Here is a 7,373-nt window from a genome sequence, read left to right as displayed (position 1 = left end):
AGAGAAATGTGCTTTCTTCTGGACAATGAGAACAGTTTTACACAATTTCTTATTGCAGAGATGACACTCTTCCACATAGATGCAAAATGCACCAACCCATTGTTAACACAAACAAACCTGAACTAACGCACATTTCATCTAACAATCAATGCTTGCACATTTAGATGAACATCCTTGGGCATCCTTGGGCTGGCAAATGGGCTCAGTCCCCAACAAACATTAGGCTACTGAAAGGGCGTCAATACCAGTAACAACAGTGACAGCAATATCACTATCATTAATATTTGGCACATTGCAAAAAGAAAAAGGAAACAAAACTTTCTGTTGGACACCAAAGGGAAAAGTAGCCCCATAGATTTGAAAAGAAACTCTTCCCACTGCATACACATACACAGCCCCAGAGTTTCATCCATTTCTTCCCAATCCTTCAGTTGTAACATAGCAAAATAACAAAATGGTATACTCAGAATTCAGAACTTATACCCACACACATATATAAGACCCAGATCCATGTTGCATGGAAAAATAGAAGTTATTGGAGAGGGAAAACTCTTGATGGCTGACACAAATCACATGCTCACAACATTGCTTTTTGTTTTAACCCAACCCTTCCCAGGCAGAATTTTTCCTGAGGCAATACAAGCTCTGAACACTCAGAGGACTTCAAATGTCTTACCTCAGTTACACAACTTTTACTTATTTTCAAGACACCAAGATTTCCTTTTAGAGTTTTCTAGAGACTCAAAGACTTTCTTTGAGAACTAGTGCAAGCCCGCCTCCAGTCTGTGGCTGGAAGCGGAGCTGCTCAAACTTCCCAAAGTATTTTGAACTTTGAACATGCTCAGAGGCTGTGTGTGCTGCTTCTGCAGTACTCACAAAGTGGTGTTTGTGGTATCTTCCTGCCAGAGCATCCCCCCTTTTCTTGGCTCTGTGGAATAGCCAAGCCCACAGAGTCAAGAAATCCAAATTTTCCAGCACAAATCCCTCCTGAATTCAGTTGGCCAGACCAAATCCAGAGAAGGGGCTACAGTTACTGTCTCTTTAAATAATGGGAGTGCTCTTAGCAAGGTAGACTGTTCCTCTTTTTTTTTTTTTTTTTCTTGTCTTTACTCCAAAAGTTACACATTTTCTTCCCATATTTTTTCCAGTAGAAAAAGTACCAAATCACCATTTACCAAAACTTTTAAAATTCTCTCACATTCCAAACAGCTGCAAGTTCAACAGGGGAAGAAAACCCAACCAATTAGGCAGAAATTTGTATTAATGGTTAACTGCAATCTGTCTTCCCCTGATTTTACAGGAACAGGTGGACGGGGGCTGTACGAAAGTCCGCTCCACGTTTGGGACAGACTGGGGGAAGTGTGGGGCGGGCTCCCGGAAGCCCGGGAATTCAGGACATAAGGAGGTGGCTGAGTCCATGTGTCCAGAGCGTCCTCCGGCCCGTCTGATCATCCATGAGGATGTGGGGCTTTGTGGATGGGGTGAAAATTAGAAAGGAACCAGAGGAGGGCAAAAGAAATTATACATGATTTGGAAACACTGTCCTATGAGGACAGACTGAGAGAACTGGGCATGTTCAGGCTTGAGAAGAGAAGACTGAGGAGGGACATGGTATCCCTCTGTAAGTACCTCCAAGGCTGTCACAAAAAGGAAGGTCAAGATCTCCTCTTGCTGATGCCAGAGCATAGGACATGGAATAATCCATTCAAGTTGTGAAAAGCCAGATTCAAGCTGGACATCAGGAAAAGCTTCCCCATGGTCAGAGCAATACAACAGTGGAACCAGCTGCCTAGAGAGGTGGTAGGCTCTCCCACACTGGAGACATTCAAAAAGAAACTGGACAGCCATCTGAGTGCGATGGTGTAAATTGGTGTCCTGCAACAGCAGTGTTTAGACCTGATTGTTTTCATGGCCCCTTCCAGCTCTAGTATTCTATGAATCTATGGTCCTTGCTCCAATTGGCAAGGAATGTTTCGGTTATGGCAAAGAGATGCTATCCTGACTCTCTTTTTCAGATGCAGGCCACGTGTCCAGAAGATCAGCAGACCAACCAGGCCCATGATGGGAGGGTCCCCAAGAATATAATGTTTGTGTCCTATGAAGAACCCTTGCAGATGGATGCACCTCCACTCTACATGATATAGACAGTTACAGAAGATGACAGTGGGGCTGTATTTGCCAATGCTTCTCTAGATACACCATGGGGCACCACAAGAACTGAGAACATCCCCCATGTTTTTCAACAGCTCCTTGAACTGGCTCACGGAGATTCTCCATGAATGTCAGCTAATGTGCCACTGCTATGCCAGTGCCACGTGGCTTCATCTCCCCTTTTCATGAAATGCAAAAGAATCTGTAGATCCTCTCAACTAACACAAGGACTTAGGAATGATTTGCATGATTGCCTCATCACTGGAACTCAATTCAGATGAGACTGAGAGTAGCTGTATTTACATTGCGGGATTCCACACTCAGGGTGCCCACTTGTTGGCTCATATGCGTTTGTACCCGAAATTAAATCCAGGGATGGAGGGAGGGGGGAGGGAGCAGTTCCTGCATCAGTTGTTGCTCTTTCCAGGGATCAATGTGGTAGCTTCATAACAAGACCAGGGAAGTCACATCGACAGTTTCAGATGATGAGAACAAGCAGGGAAACTGTAGTACACAAAGTTTTCCAGTCACTGTTTCTATAAGTCAACGGCAACCTGATGAAATACCACAACAGGGATGACTGTGGCTTCATTCCTCCCATATGTCATGAGCAGAACTTGCTGGAGTAGGGGTCAGACTAGATGGCCCATGAGGCCTCTTCTGACTTGCTCAGTTTCTATGTTTCTATATAGATATACCCAGACCCTAAGAACATTCATACAGGCCCTTCTTCCTGTGCTCCACAGCAAATAGAGGGAATCAGGTGCTTCCTGAGGAGAAACCCCCAGATGGTGCAATGTCCTATCAAAGGAGGTTTACCTGGCTACCTTCCTTGTGATCTCTTCAATGCAAAGTGAAGACTTTTGTCTTCTTCTAGGCAGATTTTCTTCAGCTTTTGTTTGCTTTAAAATTATTATTTTATTTTTGTGTGTTGCACTGATTCCAGTTTCGATGCTGGCTTTCTATGGTAGGTTTCAAAAGCTTCCACAGTGTGCTTTCCAGGAATGGAGTCCCAACTGCTACTGCCCCAGCAGTGTCCCTCTTTGCCTCCCGCAGCAGCACTGCTGCACACAACCTGGAAAATTAACACCTGGGGCTTGCTTAGGAAAGTGACCTGTGTGACCTCTGCCCAAGCACCTTCCCTCTTCCATCCCAATTTTCCTTCCTGACATGGAAAGAGTTTGCTGGTTCCACAACCTTTCCTCTGTGAGTGTTTGTTGACTGCCTCTGGGCTTGGCTCATTTTACAGGCCTCAGCCAGGCAAGAGAGGAATGCTGTGTATGCCAGAGGGATGATTTATGCCTGGCTTCCTCCTAACACTGGTTATCCACAACAACAGACCATGCATGGCTGATTATGTGTAAAGTGAAGAAGGAGACAGATCATGTACACCATCCTGAGAAACATGGAGTATGAATCACATCAGTGAAGAAATCTCCAGAGAGCCACATGTCCCTTCCTCTTTGGTTCATCTCCATAGAAATTCTTCATCCAGACCCTTTGGTTTGAGGGCCTCAAGGAGAAGACAGGGCAGGCACCCATTACCTCCCTCATTTCCAAATAATGAAACCACAGAAAAGAATGATATATTCAGGAAAAAAGATTGCAAACCTGTTTTTCTCCCTCTGGGCAGTTGCACCCTGGGGACTCTGTTGCACCCAGGTCCAAAAAGGATGTTTCCATTGGAGATGATAATCAAAAGCATGGCCACTTCCCCTGAGCCCTGCCAAAGCTCTAGACACCTGCTTCAGATTGTCTACTGCCACAGTAAAGAAAACCTCTCCATCAAGAGCAATCTCAGGAAACTGCTAGACATGTGCCTGAGAAGCTGAGTGTGGAAAACAGGTGCTCCACTATTGAGCTTGGGATCAGATTAGGGACAGGTGGAGTGATGTGTTGAATGCATCTGTGTGAAATCTGAAAGAGCTTCTGTTTGCTTCAGGACTCCTGGCTTCTATAAGGACCATGAAACAAGACTGTTCCAGCTGCCCCTGATGAACTGGACATGGAGGTGAGCAGAGTAGCCATGCAGAACAGGTGGACAAAGAGGACACATGTCATGAAAGGGCTGCTCTTGCTTCTCTTAATGCTGCATCGTATGGCTTCTAAAATGAAGGGGAAAAGGTGTCCCAGGAATATGAATGTGCAAGGAGCATCAAACTATTATCGACCAGGAAAATACCTTATCAGTGGGCTTCTGTCATCACAATATTTTCAGCATCAAGAACCTTATGATTTCTATAAGTCCCCCTTCAACCAGGTTGAGAGGTGAGTGATGAGGATTTGATGCTTCCTACCCTGCCCTCCAGTCATCTCTGTCTCCTGGAGAGAGCCCATATTCCTGGACCCCAAGTCACCCACTAGGAATTTGCTCCCTATGCTTTGTGGCTGCAACTAGGTGTGAAAGGTTGTACAACTGGGGCTCCCCCAGGAATTCATGGATTCCCTCTCAGCTTGGCACACTTTTCAAGTGTGTGCAGAAGAAAAAATATGCCAAAATCTGGAGGGACGGATTCTAGAAAGGTTCATCGCAAGACTAGCCTTTGATAAAATTGGCAACACAGAGTAATCATATCAGGCCTCTTCCTCCAGGAATGTGTCCTGTTAAAACCTTCAAATTGGTGACATGGCTGGGTTTGCAATGAAGCCATGCAGAATCAACCCCTCCAGAATCCACAGGCTTCCTCTGGTGCTCAGCCCAATCCTGCAAAGCGAGGTGAGCCAAGATGAAGTAGTGGAAATGGAACCTTTCCCATTAGGAGCAAGTGCAGGATGCCAAAATGGGCACATCAAGTGGCCTGCAAGCTTCCATTCCCATAACCCAGGATCTTCCCCACTCACTGCTTCAAAAGGCAGTGGTAGGCATGTAAGGTTGGCACTGCTTGTGCACCATGTTGAGTGATTCTGAGAAATGTGGCATCTTTGAAGTCAAAACCAGGGAATACAATGAGTTTTCTGCCTAACTTAGATTCTATACACATCCCTCACCACCTGCTGCAAATAAATCCCATCATTCATCTGTGTGCCATGTGAAGGAATCCATCTCTTTATGTCTTTTGAATGTCCTCTGAATCATGTTCATAGAATGAGCCCTGATTCTGTAATTCTTGTAATGCCGTTTCCTAAGTGTGAGGTACTGGCACATGTTATTATTATTTATTATTATTATAACATTTCTATGCCGCCCCTTGCCGAAACCTCGGGGCGGCTTACAACATGATAAAATACATTGAAATACAATAGTACATAATAAATTACCATTAAATATAAAAATACAAAAAAATACATTGATTTACAAATACAAAATTATCTTATTTTCCATCCATGAGATCAACCAGAATCCCAGGCTCTTACCCAACATCAGCCTGGGCTACAGCATTTATGAGAGCCATTTTGATGGGAGAGTGTCTTCCTATGCTATGTAAGGCCTGCCTGCTGGTGGGGAATGTCACCTTCCCAACTTCAGCTGTGGGAAGAACAACCTACTGGCCATTCTCGAAGGAAGTGAATTGGACATCTCTCATTTCTTCTATGTCAGGTATCTACAAGATTCCTCAGGTAGGTCCTGGGAGGGGAAGAGAGGCCAGTTCCACCCAAATTCTCCTAGCACTGCCTCACCTCAGCCCTCTTCCGAAAGCACCTTCACACAGTGAGGAAGCATGTCCCCTGATGAGGGTGCTGCATGTGAGAACAGGTGCTTTGACCTGGGAGGCATTTACAAGCAGGTCAAATTGCCCTTTGAATACAGACAAAATCAGCATGAACCTAACTGAAGGGATACCACCATTTGAAGTTGTTCCATAGAGAAGAGTAGATGTGTGAGAAGCACGTAGCAATAGCACAAGTGCCATCCGGTGGAATGAAAAGCTGCAGTGTAAAATCAAAATGCCTAACCCCTAATACAGTCTAACAATGTGAAAAACACCTTAGTGACAACTTAGAAAGAGGAAAACCAGGGTATGGAAAAGTTGTGAACTGAAAACTTGGTCAAAGGCATTTCAAGATCCTTCTGAGTCAGTGGGCTACAAAAACATCGACAAAGGGAAATCCTGAAAATATCAAAGGCTAAGCTACTGAAATGCCCGCAAGGTAGTTTTTTTTTTTTTTTTTTTTTAAGGATATTGAGAGCCATTACTTGGGCTGATCTTGGAGTGATTAATTGTTTATTGGAAACATAGAAAAATCCACCCACAGGGATGTTCTTTCTGGGGAACAAGGCACCTGCCCAGCCCGAACTACCTCCATCTGTTCTTTGAATACTCAGAAGCTCTCCAGTCAAACCAAAGCAGAGAGGAAAAGAGACTCCTCAGGATGTTCACCTTGTCCTTTCTTGCCCTGACTTGCCCTGACATGTGCTAGGCTGTGGTGGTCTGGGTTCCCTTCCCTCCACAGAAAAGGCCCCCATTTCCACAAAGCAAACAATTAATACAGTAATTGGTAGAGATTTCATGTTCGTATGATTCTGATGTTCCTCCTAAAGACAAAACAATATAAACTGCCAAAGTCTTCCTTTTTTCATTAGATCAGTTATGGCTTGGTTAACCCTGTTCTGGAGGATCAGAAGCAGTTCCCTTTCATCTACCGGATGGCCCCAAAGGAAGAAACCCAATACTTGGGCATCATCCAACTGGCCGTGAGTTTCCGTTGGACATGGATTGGTCTCCTTGCCCCAGACACTGACAATGAAGAAACATTTTTGAGGTCAGTGATCCCACTGATGATCAGTCATGGACTTTGCATTGCCTTCACAAAAAGGATACCACGAAAAACCATGACTGAGACTGAGAATGACTCAGAAGGAGCTCTCTGTTGTGTGGGGGCAAGTGAATGTAGCTTTTTTCTATGCACATGCTCACTATGGCTGCGGTCCAATTTTCAGGATGCAAGAAATACTTGGAAGTGAACAAGTTGGAGGAAAGGTCTGGATCATAACCACTGTGACAGACATTAATTGGTACTTAACTTTGCCTCCTGATTCCTTTCAGATTATCCATGGTTCTTTGTCATTCATCATAAAAAGCCCCCAGAAGACAAGACTTGACAATTACAATCTATATTCTTATTGTACGGTATGGTTTTGGCAGAATGCTTTTCATTGTTTCTATTCAGAGCACACCTTTTCCATGAAAAGTTGGTCAAGCTACAGACAGAAGGAGACACTGGAGATGCTGCCCCAGGAGGAGCTGGAAAGAGTCTTTTCTCAAGACAGCTTCCACACTTAC

This window comes from Varanus komodoensis, unplaced genomic scaffold, assembly GCF_004798865.1.
Source record: "Varanus komodoensis strain SLA01 unplaced genomic scaffold, ASM479886v1 scaffold136, whole genome shotgun sequence".
Taxonomy (NCBI): domain Eukaryota; kingdom Metazoa; phylum Chordata; class Lepidosauria; order Squamata; family Varanidae; genus Varanus; species Varanus komodoensis.
The sequence above is the reverse complement of the archived record's forward strand: the minus strand, read 5'-3'. Positions refer to the sequence as shown.